General features: G+C 41.1%; 1 protein-coding gene across 5 annotated transcripts in view; it reads left to right on the forward strand.

Annotated features, from left to right (window-relative positions):
- Dnajc5b (DnaJ heat shock protein family (Hsp40) member C5 beta) overlaps positions 1-16,010 on the forward strand; it is a 102,272-nt gene that overhangs the window by 20,459 nt on the left and 65,803 nt on the right. For 2 of the 5 annotated variants that reach the window (XM_006535515.1, XM_006535516.1), the window contains exon 2: positions 2,084-2,322. The exons of 2 other annotated variants lie outside the window; for them this stretch is intronic. The gene's annotated coding sequence lies outside the window, so the exon portion shown is untranslated. Of the gene's footprint in view, positions 1-2,083; positions 2,323-16,010 lie in introns of those variants that run through there. One more of the 5 variants, NM_001163537.1, reaches the window with a different exon arrangement.

Here is a 16,010-nt window from a genome sequence, read left to right on the forward strand (position 1 = left end):
CCATCAGGACTCAGAGGAGACCGATGAATGAAACTGAGGAGAGGTATGTGGCATACATAGACTCAAATAAATGGGTCATATAAGTTACGAGCTAGCCGGGGAAATGAGCCAAAGCTTATGACCTAGGCATTTATCCATAACTAAGTCTCAGAGTTGTTATTTCTGGCGACGGGGGTGGGGTGGGGTGGGTGGAAAACCCCAAGCCTACATCTTGGTATAACTTTCAGAGGTTTGTTCTATTTTTCCCTACCTCCTGAAGTTTCCAGATTCTCCCAGTGGCACTAAGAGCTGGGAATCAAGGATTCAAAATGTGTCCCTAAGGGACATTTTGGTTCAAACCATGACAATTAGCATCTCACAACTCTCACACCATCATGGCTCTCACTCCAATCATCACCTCGAGAAAGGTCCCTTTACTTGAACACTGGCTTCTCCAGTGTGACCACTCACACCACATAGTCTAGGGCATTTTAGGTAAGTTGCTTCTGAGCCCTCTGTCAGTTCTTCTTTTACTAATACCATCTGAAATACTTTTCCTTCCAGAAAGTCACCCAAGCTCTGGATAGATCCTTTGGTGATGTGTATTCAGAAACCCTCTATGTCTAGGTGTGTGATAGACAGCATCTTATGTATACCAGTATACACCAGGATGTCCCCTTTAGTCTTCCAGGGTTAAGCACCCAGGGCCTTTCTGAATTCTCACCCACCTGTTTGACATATACCAGCAGCCACCCCACGTGGTTCCTTTCTGTGGGTGTTTTGTTCAGGGAAGTGCTGCCAGACCTGTTTACTGTGTTAGATGAACCTGGAACATCTTCCAGCAATTGGTTTACTGTGTTAGATGAACCTGGAACATCTTCCAGCAGTCAGTTTACTGTGTTAGATGAACCTGGAGTATCTTCCAGCAGTTGTACTTTCATTCTTCTCCGAACGGCTTTTGACTTCAGCCTCTTCTGTAACTCTGAGACACAATACCCCTGTGTTCTTTTTCTCCTTCTTCTTTTAAACTTACTATCTTTCTAGCACTCAAACCTGTGACTGGTTTGAAAAAACAGGCCTATAAGAACCTGTGGTTTCTATTTTGTTCTATTATTTTTGTTGTTGTTCTTTAAAAAAAATGCTTTGTTGTTTAAACACACCTACACTTCAACTTCACTGAAGAGTTTTACAATACACTTTTAAAGCTAATGACTTATGCAGTACCAAAATATTAGTGACTTAAGAAGAATAATAAAGTGTGAAAATATACTAAATTTTACTGAAATGCTTGTTATTAAGTTGAATTTGGAACACATGCTGTAATTCTTTATTGAAAGCTATCCATACCTTGTTAACACAGCAACTATTTTCATTTCTTTAAGAGGAGATTATCTTTAGGCTGAAGTGATACTAGAGTTTGAATATTTAGCTCTTAGTCTCTTTAGGGTCATGCCCGCACTCCTAATTTTCCGAGTGACAGTTGCTTTCTAAACTCTGACTGGAAATAAGGATGGATGAGACTTTTGTTCTTTGGGAGCTAAAATACAAACGCCCTCTAGAGGCGGAAGGTGTTCTGCAATGAGTTCACAGAATGGCTTTAGGTTTCATTGTGCTGGGGAGGCGACTCCACCTTTAAGTCTCCGGAACCAAGTTTGGGAGCAGCGTAGGCTCCACCTGAGATTGTCACCAGTATGCTGTTTTTTCCTGTGACTTTCTTGTGTGAGCATTTGTGGCTGCTTAGACTAGAGAGTAAACGATTGTTAGCTGGGTGAACTGGGTGCCTCTGGACAAAAGGCTTATGTGACGCTAGAGAGAGAGTTGTATCAATATAGCAAACCATTAAAATAGCCCTTTATTATTTCCCAGTAATTTTAACTCAACCTTACACCAAAAAAAGACATTGAGCTCTGAAAGAAGCCATTCAGTAGGTAAGGCAAGCAGAGAAATCCTGCTGGAAGCACAGGGCTGTTCCACAGTCGAGTTGGCTGAGCCACGCACCAGCTAATGAAGGGTGGAGGCTGCGTAGTTCAGTGTCTCGATGCTCTGTAATAGCAGACTGTATGGTCATGTATGTTTTATTTGGCCTTTGTTATGTTTTCCAAAGGGATAACCAATTGGCTGATAAAGTAACAAATGAAAAGTAACCTGACTCCACTGACCTGTGCAACCCAGCAGGAAGGATGGAAAAGAGGGGCCCTTAGCCTTGCCACAGTAGGACGGGTATGGAGTAGAGCTCCGTTCCTCGCTGCCTCTGTCTCCTGTCTCTCTGCACATCTGTTTCCAGACTTGGTGAAAACAGCAAGTTCTTCCCGTCGGAGGACAGAATTGGAGTCATAGGAACAGGTACCCTGAGATATTGGAAACACGGCAGAATTGCCCCATTTTCAGGTTACTGTCTATATAAATACTGATGCAATTAAGAAGCATTTATGTCCAAATAGCAAATTGATGATTATGCTAGGAACAGTGGTTATTTTTAAGACATGGCGTGTTATTTAGACTGTGAAAGTTCTGTGCCACCAAATTGAATTCAAATGAAGAAATAGATGTCACAACAAATGGCACAGCTTGCTCATTTCCTCAGTAACAGGCACTGTAGGGTGTTCTCTGTGTTGAACCAGCTATTCTCCTGGCCCACACTAATTTCTTCTAGTTATGAAAGAACCATGCTATGAAAGGCATAGTTTGATTTTTTTTTATTTTTCATAATTCACATAGTAGTGGTAGATGAAGTTTCTGCTTTAAGAGGAAAATCTTGTTTTGATGTGTAAGAATACCCTTAGACACCTGGGATTAGAGCATCTAGGATATTAGTTTCATGTGACGCAGCACCCATCTCCAGTACAGCTGAACCTCCTTTCAGTTCTAACTATGGTCCAGAAGCAGGCATGCAGTTTGGTAACAGTGGTCACTGCTCTAAGTTGTTATGATGCTAGTAGAATTATAATGCAGCCAGACAGAAAGTCAGTTTACTGTGAACTTCATTTCAGAAGATCAAGTATTATGTATTGTGTGATCCAGTGTCAACTACTTGATGACTTCGCAAGGCAACATTTCCCCCCATTGGATGGCATATAGCTAAAGGATAATGAGTAACTGTAAGGATGTGAATTTTGCATAGGAATATTAGAATTTAGAAGTATTGAAAATACTTTATGAAGATTAAATTTACACACAGGTTTAAATATTGTTATAGGCCCATTATTCATTTATGGTGGTTTAGGAAGAGGTTTTTTTTTTTTATAGGCAAGCTTAGCTACTGTTTCTAGGTTTCTATGTAATACTCTGAGACAAAATGGCACCTGCATAGATAATATATGAAGAGTCTGGTTTTGAGCCCAGCAAGAGATGCTGTGGCTACTTACTCGAGGAGAAAGTTCATGGTTTGCCTGCGCCTTTCAGAGCCAGCCAACTAACAAACACATTGGCCAAGTCTTCATTATGTTCTACACAGTGCAAATTCCTCATGCATTTTAAAGTACCTTAATTGAGAGACATTGTAGGCCTAAGGAGAGATCTTTAGTACATAAAGCAAAGAAGGCATAAAATGCAGTAAATTCCACACCATCCATTTGAGTATGGGTCAACTGATAGCATAAGGCAATAGCACACTATTAGATTTAACTTAGCAGAATAAATTATAACACAGATTTCTAAAGAAAACGCTGATTTGAAAAACCCCATAAACTGAAGGATCGCCATGCCTACCTGGATATAGATTTCCATGTAGGAAACCGAACAGTGAAATCCGTCTTGGTTTTTGCACTGGGAAGAGGAATATGGAAGCATGGGCCGGAGACAGGCATTTGCCATGATGATGTTTCCAGGACTTCTCTGGAAGGCTTAGGGATAGGCCTATCTCTCTTTTTCACTCCAGGGACAATTTTGAAGGCAGACGCCTTAGGAGAAAATAATATTACAGTGGTGTCTGAAGATATTGCCAGGATCGCTTGCCTGCCTTACCCTCAGTGGAAATTCTGCTGAATCGGTATGCAAGCACACTGATCTCTCAAAACCTTAGGCATCCCGTGTAAAATGTGAGAATGCTAATGACTAGGATGTTGTACTCACAGATACAGATGCTGGTATGCTTGGTAAAGTAATACTGATAACCAAATTTAACACACTCACCTCCTGTCACGGACTGGCCAGCAGGGGGAAGCATTGAGAACCAGGCTCTTTGGGATGGAAGGTGAAGAGGGCTTTTTCATAGCTGACAGGGGCAAGTTTAGCAAAGACCAAAAGAATGGGAGGGGTATGTCTTCCAGAGTCCTGAGAGCAGCCGTTGAATTATTTGGAGATGCTTCTTTCCTACTTGTTAGGGTTACAAACTCGTCTACAGGCAGACGTTCCTAAAACTTTATGTGATTCATGAATTTCTGCTTCTTAATATTTCTTCTCCTATCTTCCTTTGGGAACTCCCTCTTAGTCAACAAACTGGCTCACTGTACGTGCTGAGCAGTGAACCTATCATGACAGCTATCATGGATACAGCTGCAAGGCACTCATAGCCCTGGTCAGGCACAGTGTGAGGCCACATGGTCACTGTCCTCACATTCAGAGTTCTTTTGAGGAATGAATGAGTTACTGGCTGTGAAGGTCTTTTATGAGTCGTGAAGCATCTTACCCAGCACAACACACAAAAGAACACTAGCTTTAGAATCAGGTGGTTCCAAACTCAACACTCACCAGTGCAAACATGACCAGTTTAGTTTTACTAGACTCACTTTTATCACTAAAAAACAAAACAAAACAAACAAACAAACAAAAAACCCTGGCACAATGACATAGGCATTCACACTTGTGACCAATTGGAAGCTACCAACTCATGCTAAATGGCTTCATAAACTGATATACAATATACAAATTATTGACTTACTATGATTAAAACAGTAAAAGGCTGTCCACTGTGAGTTTAACCTCCTGATGTGGGCGGTGTCTAGAGAGCAGATATTGCTGAAGGGCTGACTTCCTGTAATTCCATTTTCCATGATGATGCATGAACTCTGGGTGTTTATTATTTTAAAGAGAGATATAGTTATCCTGTGAATCAAGTAACTTACATTAACATACACACCTATGCCCTCCCTGTGGGCAGACTTCAGAGAATGGCAACTTTTCACTGGGATGCCAATATATTTGTTTACTGTGAATTCTGTTCCTCAAAGAAGACCCACTTTGGAGCCACACCAGAATCAGAAGGTGTGGAAGGAGCAAGAAGTGAGATGAAACAAATGATTCAGAGCCCCAGGCCATCATGTGGCGAATGAGACTTAGATTCCTTCCTTGGTTCTGCCTCAGACCATCATGTGGGTAATGAGACTTGAATTCTTTGGGTCTTCCCCTTAATGATGTGTGGATGACACAACAAGCCTTCATCTATGTATCTGCCTTTCTGTACATGTCTATGTCTGTTATAGTTTGAATGAGAAATGTCCCCCATACCCAGATTAACACTTGCTCTCCAGCTGGCAGTGCTGTTTGGGAAGGCTGTGGCACCTTTAGGAGGTAGAGCATCCCTGGTGGAAGTAACTCACTGGTGGTGGGCCTTGAGGGTTTGTAGACTGGCCCTGCTTCCTGTTCATTTTCTACTTTCTGAGTATGGCTGTAGTGTGACTAGCCAGTTTCCTGCTCCTGCCAACTTTCCCTGCCTGTTGTCATGTCTTCCTTGCTATGAGAGACTGAACCCCTAAAAAAACTGTAAGACAAAACAAATTCTTTCTCCACTAAGTTGCTTTTGTCAGAGTTATTTCATCACAGCAACAGAAAGTAAGACCAAGACAACAACTGATTACTCTTAAAAACAACACAAAGGGAACCTGGTTCCATCAGTTTTATTATTCGGTTATCTGTGGGTTTCCATATGGTCTTAAAAGCCCAGGAAACATTTATCTACTTAGGATAACAAATCTGAGGCAGCTCTTCCCACATCCATCATGCCCTGACCTCTTGGTTTGAATTCCTGCAGTCTTCCTCTTGGACGTTCTTCAGTGCTGATACCAGGATCAAGTGATATGACACACACAGAGATGCCCTGACACACAGAAGATATTCTGTAAATGCTGGTTCCCTATTCTCTGTTCCCTTCATGCCACAAACTTTAACAGCCTTATTGGTCAGAATGCGTCCACAAACCAGGACTGGGAACTTAAGGAGCACAGAGTCCAGTAGTGAAGAGAGACATGAGAGTGAGTAATCACGTTCCACCGAGCATAACAACTATACTGTTCCCCAACCCACAAGCTGTGGAGATACACCTGCCCTCACTGTGTTGTGTACTGCTTTGCTTGGCAGTGTAATATATGCAACCATAGGATCCATTATCATCCCACACAAATCCTTCCTGAAGAAGAATTTGGGGGTTGAAGGTCTACTCTTCACTCTCAATGTCTCCATTAGCTTTATGATACCACACCTAGTTTATAACTCTATCATTGGTGGTTTGCTTAATCACACCTAACATATGTGTACTACAACTTGATGCCTCTTTCCATCCCCATCCTTCCTGCCCTTTAAGGTGTTGCACCTCTCTGGCATCCAATGGTCCCAAGCATTTCCAAGCATCCCCAGGGCTATAGCAAATGCTTTCATAAGTAAGAGTGAGTCACCGGAGACTTATCCTTCTCTGATCAGGCAACAGTGTTGCCTAACTGCTCTGCTAATCCTCTGCCTCTGCTTCTCCTGGGGAAAAACTCAGGCCTATGTGTGCTGGAGGCTGCTTCTCCCAGTAAGGTGGTTTCTAGGATCTGGGTCTTTGTCCTCTTTAAATCCTTAACAAGCATTTGGGGATATCTCTCTCTGATGTCTGGCTTCTTTCTCCAGAGGAGCCCAGAAATACTTCGTTGGGTAGGGGATCAGTGACCACTGTGTGTTCTGGATTCCATCCTCTCTGTGCTGGGTCCCATTTTGAAGTAGGCCCTCCCTTATGTTTTAGCCTTCAAACCCAGAAGTCCCCTTCAGTAGATAATCAGGAGCATCCTTAGGCTGGAGAGATGGCTCAGCCGTTAAAGCACTTGTGCAGAAGCATGGGGCCTGAGTGGGTCTCCAGAACTCACTAAAACCAGGTGGGCATGACAACCAGACTGTAATTCCAGCACTCAGAAGGTGGAGCTGGCTCTCCTGAGCAAGGAGCTTACAGAGACTAGCTGTGTGGATGAGCTCTGAGTTCTACTGAAACCTCCCCCAATCAATAGAATAGAGAGTGATTGAAGACTCTTAAATTTACCTAAGTTGTATAGAAAGAGGGCAGGACTCAGGCTTCACCTTCACTGTGATGGAGTCCTGAACATTTCCACGGATGCTTCCTTTTCTTGAGCCATCGAGTCAGTTTTCATAAAGGACCTGTGTTTTGGGTGTAATGCTCAGGCTCAGACAGCACATCTCCCAAACAGAATCACTCCTCTAGAATCTGGATCATCTCTAATCCAAAATTCTGGTTTTATTATTGGCTTTTTTCCCCTTCATGTTTGATATTTGCCAGCAACATCTGCAAACAGTTTGTTCGCATTTCAGGCTTGAATAGCTAATCAAGTTGCCTTAGATGGGTACTACCATAAACTGTTTAGCAGATTACCTTCAGCAACCTTTAATTCTTTTCCTCCCTCTTAAACATCTCTAAGCCCTGATAAGTGGTACATTAGAAGCCAAGCCTGGTAATGTATGCTTGGAATCCCAGCCCTTAGGAGGCTTAGTAAGAGAGCTGCTGGTTCAAGACCAGCTTGGGCTGTACAGTGAGAGAGTACATTTGTTTTTTTTTTTCTTCAGTATTCTAGCACTATCCATTAATTTATGGGAGCTATGATATCCTAATTAGCTTTAGTTGTTGACTTGACTCATCCTAGAGTCACTTGAGAAAGAAACCTCCATTGAAGAATTGCCTATGGGCATGCCTGTGGGTGGTTATCTTGATTGTTAACTGATGTAGGATGGTCTGGCTCACTGCAGGCAGCACCATCCCCTTGGTGGTTGGTGCTAGGATATATAAAAAGCTAGCTAAAATACATACAAATAACCTTATACAGAATGAGCAGATTCCACTTATGTATTTAGAAATGTATATGTATGTAAATATACAAATGTAACAAGAAAGGACAGATTTAAGAAAAATTTATTTCTTAATATATAACACAATGTATTAACCTGACTGGGAGGAGATTCCCCAGGAATCACCATAGGTACTTGAGAGTGTGAGGTACTTGGGAGTGTGATGGTTTGAATGAAAATGACCCCCCCCCCAGGCTCATAAAAATGGCACTATTAGAAGGTGTTGGCTTGTTGCAGAAAGGGTGTCACTGTGAGATTGGCTTTGTGGTTTCAGAAGCCTAAGCAAGCTGGACTCAATGTCTCTCTCTCTTCCTGTTGCTTGCTTATTCAGATGCAGATCTCTCAGCTACCTCTCCAGTATCATGTCTACCTGCATGACACCATGCTTCCTATCATAACCATAACGAACTAAACCTCTGAAACTGTGAGCCAACCTCAACTAAATGTTCCCCAATATAAGAGTGGTCAACATCTCTTCATAGCAATAAAACTGTAAGACAGGAATCTTAGTTGACAGTGACCAAAACCTAGCTAAAACATGCTCAGAGGAGTGGGGTATGTGTAAATGTGTGTATTGGTATTTATTGGTTCAATCTAGAACAAGGTTGAATGGTCTAGTGCATAAGAGCTACAAGTAGACCTGGTAAGATCTAGAGCCAGAGGGGTGGGATCCACAGTGACTCCTTCCACCTCCTGTGGGCACTGCTCTGTTCGTAAGTTCAGACCATTAAAGAGAAGCCAGCAAAATACAATTTGTCCACTCTATCTATAGCCCATACGGAGTCATTGTCCTGTGTAAAATAATCTAGGGATGAGTGCTAATTTGTCTGGCTTGGGTCAGGTACCAACTTTTCATTTTATCAGGTGAAACTTGAGACTGAAGCAGGTCTTGGAGGAAAGCTTTGTTACAATGGAGACATATGTATGCCTCAGAAAAAAAAGAGAATCTAATTGCTAATAGGAAGATTACCAGTTATAAAGATTTCTGGCCACAATGACTAAAGTGTAATAATAATAGGCCTGGTTGACTTTTAATTCTAGATTCTAGGATCTGGATGGCCATATTTATCCATTAACCAATTATCTAACTCGGCAAGGTGCTATATATTTATTACGTGCAACGTGATGTTTTGAATTGTGCAGACATTGTAGAATGTCTAAATCAAGGTAATTAACATATGCATTGCTTCATGCTTATCTTTATTTCTGTGGTGAAATCCCCCAAATTCTACTGGGCAACTCATACCCTATGGGTACCATGCTGTAGGTTGTGGTGGACAGTCAGGATTTCTTCAGTGTTTTTGTTTGTTTGTTTGTTTGTTTTTCTATAAGACTCTGTAAATTATGCCCCTTTGGCATCCAAGGACTCCACTTTGAAGGGAGAAGGAAATGTACCAGGATACATGGCAAGCCCTTGCCCCTGTATGGTCTTATTCTTAGGTAGGCTGCTTTTGAGCTCAGATCCTTTGGGAGGCACTAAGAGTTTTGCAGAATCATGTCACATTTCCTCTCTAAAGAAAGTGAAGGTTGGCCAGACAGTGGTGGTGCACGCCTTTAATTTCAGCACTTGGGATTCAGAGGTGGGCAGATTTCTTAGTTTGAGGCCAGCCTGGTCTACAGAGTGAGTTCCAAGACAGCCAGGGCTATAGAGAAAAACCCTGTCTTGAAAAACAAACAAACAAACAAACAAAAACAAACAAACAACAACAACAACAAAAGAAGGTGAAGGTTCACAAAAAAAATTTGAACTTATGTTGTTGTCTTTATTGAATTCCTTAGGACCACCAGCTGTCACTATACCTTGCTGAAGTGTAAGATCACTTAGAGTAACTAGATAACAATTGGTAGCTTTCGCCTTTATCTGAGGTGGTCCAGGCATGAACCCTGTCAGAGGAGAGCTGGGAGTTGTGCTCCAACTGTGCTGCCTGCCACTGCCATACGTAACGTTGTTCTTTGATGCCTGTCTCAGTTTTGCACTGCTTCAGCGACTTGGCCTGACTAAGGCAGCAAGAGAATGAAGACCAGACAGACACATGCACCCAGAAAAGCTGGGGTCGGGTGTGCTGCACTCTGTGATGGAGAAACCACAGAACCCCAGAAGCTTAGCATGTTTACTCTATACAGCTGATCAGAGAGGCAGCATTACTTAACACGGCCAAACAAGGAAACTCAGATCAACAAGGAAGCAGGGTTTATTGCCTATAGCTGAACAAGGAGGCAGGTTAGTCTCACAGGCGCTGTCTCTGTGGGGAGCAGTCTTCAGGCTGTAAACATCCAGGAGGAGGCAGGTCAGTGGACATTTTCTTCACACACTATCAACAGACACAGACCAAAAGGAAGCATTTTCCATCCTCCTGAGCCTCACCAGGAGCTGAAAGATTTTGGCATTCTCATGGGTTTGATGCTAGGGTCCTTGACATGGTTAGCCCAAGTCATTATCAAACAGCACACATAGTCGCCCAGAGCATCACACCCCCAAGGCTTCCTCAACTCCTCACAGATGCCACCATTGTCACTGGGATTTTTTTTTTCCTCTCTCTCTTTTTAAAGATTATATTTATATGAGTACAGTGTGGCTGTTTTTAAACATATCAGAAGAGGGCATCGGATGCTATTACAGATGGTTGTGAGCCACCATGTGGCTGCTGGGAATTGAACTCAGAACCTTTGGAAGAGCAGTCAGTGCTCTTAACCACTGAGCCATCTCTCTCCAGCCCCAGCACTGGGGATTCTTTAGACTGAAAAGTTCTGAAACGGTCCTAGTACATGAATTCATTCATTGGTTCACTGGTGTGTGTGTGTGTGTGTGTGTGTGTGTGTGTGTGTGTGTGTGTGTGTGTGTGTGTACGTACATTAAGGAGATAAATTTCCATCTTTCATTTAGCATGGTCATATTTTTATTATCTTTTTCTGATTCTCTACAATGTTTTTTAGTTAGTGTTTGCTTAGTATACACATTAGGGAGTTTCATTATGCCAATTCCTTGCATACATTCTGTACTTTGTTTATATTCGCTAATACTTCCCTCAGACCTTTCTCTTCTTGCTGTTTTCTTTCCTCTAAACAGTGCTTCACCTACTTTCATGCCATATAAATGTATGGGTAAATAATTAAATATAGATTCCGTTTGAAAAAAAACTTTGAAACATTTTCTTTTTTCCCCCTAATCCTTTTTTTTCTCCTCCCTTTAGACTGATTCCCCTTCCGTCATAGGTCCCTCCATCTATAGTCAAACCTTGATTGAGCATACAGTTGAACATAGGCAATCATCGTCTCTGTGCACGTAGCTTATTTTGCTGAAGCAGGATAACCTCCAGTTCCATCTGTTCCCCTGCACATGACATTTCCATTCTTCTTTATGACTGAAGGAAACAGCATATGTATGTGCCATGCTTTCTTTATCCATTCATCTGCTGAGGAACATCTAGATTCCAGCTCTTAGCTGCTATAGGCAGTGCCATAAAAAAATCCATGTATTTCCACGCTTGGATCCCTGTAGGTATGTATCCAGGTATGATGTAACTGGATCATAAGGAACTCCTGTTTTTAGTGTTTTGGGGAAATTCTATATTGCCTTCCATAGTGGCTGTATCACTTTATAGACCCACTATCCCCTGTAAGGGCCCCCTCTTTTCCTATATTCTAGTCAACATTTTTTTTCTTGTCATTGGCCTCTTGATGATACATATTTTGAATAGGGTGCTTAGTGCAGTTTTAGTTTTGATTTCTGTCTTAGGGTTTTATTGCTGTGAACAGACACCATGACCAAGGCAACACTTCTAAAGGACATTTAATTAGGGCTGGCTTACAGGTTCAAAGGTTCAGTCCATTATCATCAAGGCGAGAAGAATGGCAGTGTCTAGGCAGGCATGGTGCTGGAGAAGGAGTTGAGAGTTCTGCCTCTTGTTCTGAAGGTAGCTAAGAGAAGACTGGTTTCTAAGCATAGAGGAAGAGGTTTTCTTTTCTTTTTTTTTTTTCTTTTAATTTAATTTAATTTAATTTAATTTTTTAATTTATTTTTTAAATTAGGTATTTTCTTCATTTACATTCAAATGCTATCCCAAAAGTCCCCCCAAACCCCCCACTCCCCTACCCACCCATTCCCACTTTTTGGCTCTGCCCTTCCCCTGTACTGAGGCATATAAAGTTTGCAAGACCAAGGGGCCTCTCTTCCCAATGATGGCTGACTAGGCCATCTTCTGATACATATGCAGCTAGAGACACGAGCTCTGGGGGGTACTGGTTAGTTCATATTGTTGTTCCATCTATAGGGTTGCAGACCCCTTTAGCTCCTTGGATACTTTCTCTAGCTCCTCCATTGGGGGCCCTATGTTCCATCCAATAGCTGACTGTGAGCATCCACTTCTGTGTTTGCTAGGCCCCGGCATAGTCTCACAAGAGACAGCTATATCAGGGTCCTTTCAGTAAAATCTTGCTGGTGTATGCAATGGTGTCAGCGTTTGGAGGCTGATTATGGGATGGATCCCCGGGTATGGCAGTCTCTAGAAGGTCCATCCTTTCGTCTCAGCTCCTATTTGTCTCTATAACTCCTCCCATGGGTGCTTTGTTCCCAATTCTAAGAAGAGGCAAAGTGTCTACACTTTGGTCTTTGTTCTTCTTGAGTTTCATGTATTTTGCAAATTGTAACTTGGGTATTCTAAGTTTCTGGGCTAATAACCACTTATCAGTGAGTACATATCATGTGAGTTCTTTTGTGATTGGGTTACCTCACTTGGGATGCCCTTCAGGTCCATCCATTTGGCTAGGAATTTCATAAATTCATTCTTTTTAATAGCTGAGAAGTACTCCATTGTGTAAATGTACCACATTTTCTGTATCCATTCCTCTGTTGAGGGGCATATGGATTCTTTTCAGCTTCTGGCTATTATAAATAAGGCTGCTATGAACATAGTGGAACATGTGTCCTTCTTACTGGTTGGAACATTTTCTGGATATATGCCCAGGAGAGGTATTGCAGGATCCTCCGGTAGTACTATGGCCAATTTTCTGAGTAACTGCTAGACTGACTTCCAGAGTGGTTGTACAAGCTTGCAATCCCACCAACAATGGAGGAGTGCTCCTCTTTCTCCACATCCTCACCAGCATCTGCTGTCACCTGAATATTTGATCTTAGCCATTCTGACTGGTGTGAGGTGGAATCTCAGGGTTGTTTTGATTTGCATTTCCCTGATGACTGAATATTTGATCTTAGCCATTCTGACTGGTGTGAGGTGGAATCTCAGGGTTGTTTTGATTTGCATTTCCCTGATGATTAAGGATGCTGAACATTTTTTCAGGTGCTTCTTAGCCATTCGGTATTCCTCAGGTGAGAATTCTTTGTTTAGCTCTGTACCCCATTTTTAATGGGGTTATTTGATTTTCTGGATTCCACCTTCTTGAGTTCTTTATATATATTGGACATTAGTCCCCTATCTGATTTAGGATAGGTAAAGATCCTTTCCCAATCTGTTGGTGGCCTTTTTGTCTTATTGATGGTGTCTTTTGCCTTACAGAAGCTTTGCAATTTTATGAGGTCCCATTTGTCGATTCTCAATCTTACAGCACAAGCCATTGCTGTTCTATTCAGGAATTTTTCCCCTGTGCCCATATCTTCGAGGCTTTCCCCCACTTTCTCCTCTATAAGTTTCACTGTCTCTGGTTTTATATGGAGTTCCTTGATCCACTTAGATTTGACCTTAGTACAAGGAGATAGGAATGGATCAATTCACATTCTTCTACATGATAACCGCCAGTTGTGCCAGCACCACTTGTTGAAAATGCTGTCTTTTTTCCACTGGATGGTTTTAGCTCTCTTGTCAAAGATCAAGTGACCACAGGTGTGTGGGTTCATTTCTGGGTCTTCAATTCTATTCCATTGGTCTACTTGTCTGTTGCTATACCAGTACCATGCAGTTTTTATCACAATTGCTCTGTAGTACAGCTTTAGGTCAGGCATGGTGATTCCACCAGAGGTTCTTTTATCATTGAGAAGAATTTTTGCTATCCTAGGTTTTTGTTATTCCAGATAAATTTGCAAATTGCCCTTTGTAATTCGTTGAAGAATTGAGTTGGAATTTTGATGGGAATTGCGAGGAAGAGGTTTTCAAATTCCCCCACCCCCCAACAGTGACAAACTTCCTCCAACAAGGCCACACCCATTCCAAGAAGGTCACACCTCCTAATAGTGCCACTCTCTGTGCCATGCATATTCAAACGATCACAAGAGTTGAGACAATGAAAAATTAACGTTTTTATTGACAGAGGTATTCTAATTCTTGTAATTAAAAAATGGTTAAATGATTGTTCTTCTCTTTCTCCCCTATTTACATTGAGGTTTTACTGGTTTTCTGTTATAACACGATACATTTCTAGGTTTTTGTCCAGACATTCCTCTCAATAATCCTTTCCTGTGCTTTCCTGAGATTGTTTTTCTCCCCTGGGTGTGTTTAGAAATCCTTTAAGTAAATTTCTGTAGTGTTTTCTTTTGTGTTCATGTTGAAATATTCTTATTTCTCTATCAAATTTAAACAGATAATTTTCCTGGGCATAGCCATCTTGGTTGGAAATTATTGGCTGTTGGGGCTTGAAATATACACTTTTCTAATATCTTGAAATATACACTTTTCTAATATCTTGGCTTTAGATGACTTTTTTGAGAAGTATGATGTCTTTAAACATGTTTACTTTTGTGAGTTAGCATTTTTCTCTTATACCTTTTAATGTTATCTCTTTGTTTCAATGACATTTTAAGTACAGAGTATCATGGAGAAGTTCTCCAGTTATGCCTTTATCTAAACTTTGCTTTGATATTCTTTTCTTTCCCTAGACTTGAGGAAATTTCTGTGATTTCATTAAATTTTTCTGTGCCTTTAGTTTTTAAAAATATCTCAGCTTCCTCTATACCATCATCTATGGTTGATATAGTCTCCTACTTATATTCAATAGAATTTGAAATTTGTAGCCATGCTAATTTTTATTTGATATTTGAATGTAGTATTCCCTCTACCTTTTCCATGTCTCTGGTACGTTTTCTTCTGTTTGATCAAGTCTGTTGGTGTCACATTTCCTTGTGTTTTCTATGTGATTCATTGTTTTCAGTGTCCACATTTTCTTTCTTTCCACCCCCTCCCCCATCTCAACTCTCTAGTTTGCATTTCTTACTTATTTTGCTGATGCTCTCATCTATGTTTCTGGTTCTGTTCCACAGGACTGGGATTTTTTGCCTTCCTTCATTGTATCTTCTTTTATATTGTTGATTATTTTTATAAGTAAGCATATAAACTATTCTTCTGGCATTTTAGGAATCATATTGTCTTGCCTTGTCATACTTCTTGAATTTCTGTGTTATAGTTTGTGCATTTGTTGCTTTGGATGTCTCTTCCAGTTTAATTGGAGCATTTTAGTGAGTAGCTTGCTTTTTAGTGCTTAATTCTCAGTGCCATCCACTGGGGGAAACCGGCTATTATAGCAACAACATCAAAATATAGAAATATACTTAAAATTGATTAAAGACTGGTCATATACCAGTAAAAAAGCAGAGAGCGGAGCATGAGCAGAGCATATGATAAAGAACACTTAGGGGAAATGTAGAAATACCAGCTGATGAGGTAAAGGGTGAGGGAGAAGGGGAAGCAAGGGAATAGAAGAAGAGTAAAGAGGAGTTTTATAGAAGAAGAGGAAAGTTCTCAAACTTGAAGTAAAAATTTTCTAATAGTGGAAAAATTCATAAGCAAAATTAATGAAAGAATGCAAGTCATATATAAAACCCTTAAAAGATAAATACAAGGTATCAGTAAAGGTGTGGTAAAAGAGGTGGACAAAAAACGGAAATGAAAGGTTCACACCACGTGATGGCTATTATTATGACCAACTAGAGAGGATCGAGAGTCATCTAAGAAACAAGTCTCTGGGTGTGTATGTAAGGGAGTTCAACCAACCCTGAGCATGGGCAGCACTTTCCTGTGGACTGGGTTTCTAGGCTAAATAAA

Source organism: Mus musculus, chromosome 3 (assembly GCF_000001635.26).
Source record: "Mus musculus strain C57BL/6J chromosome 3, GRCm38.p6 C57BL/6J".
Classification (NCBI taxonomy): domain Eukaryota; kingdom Metazoa; phylum Chordata; class Mammalia; order Rodentia; family Muridae; genus Mus; species Mus musculus.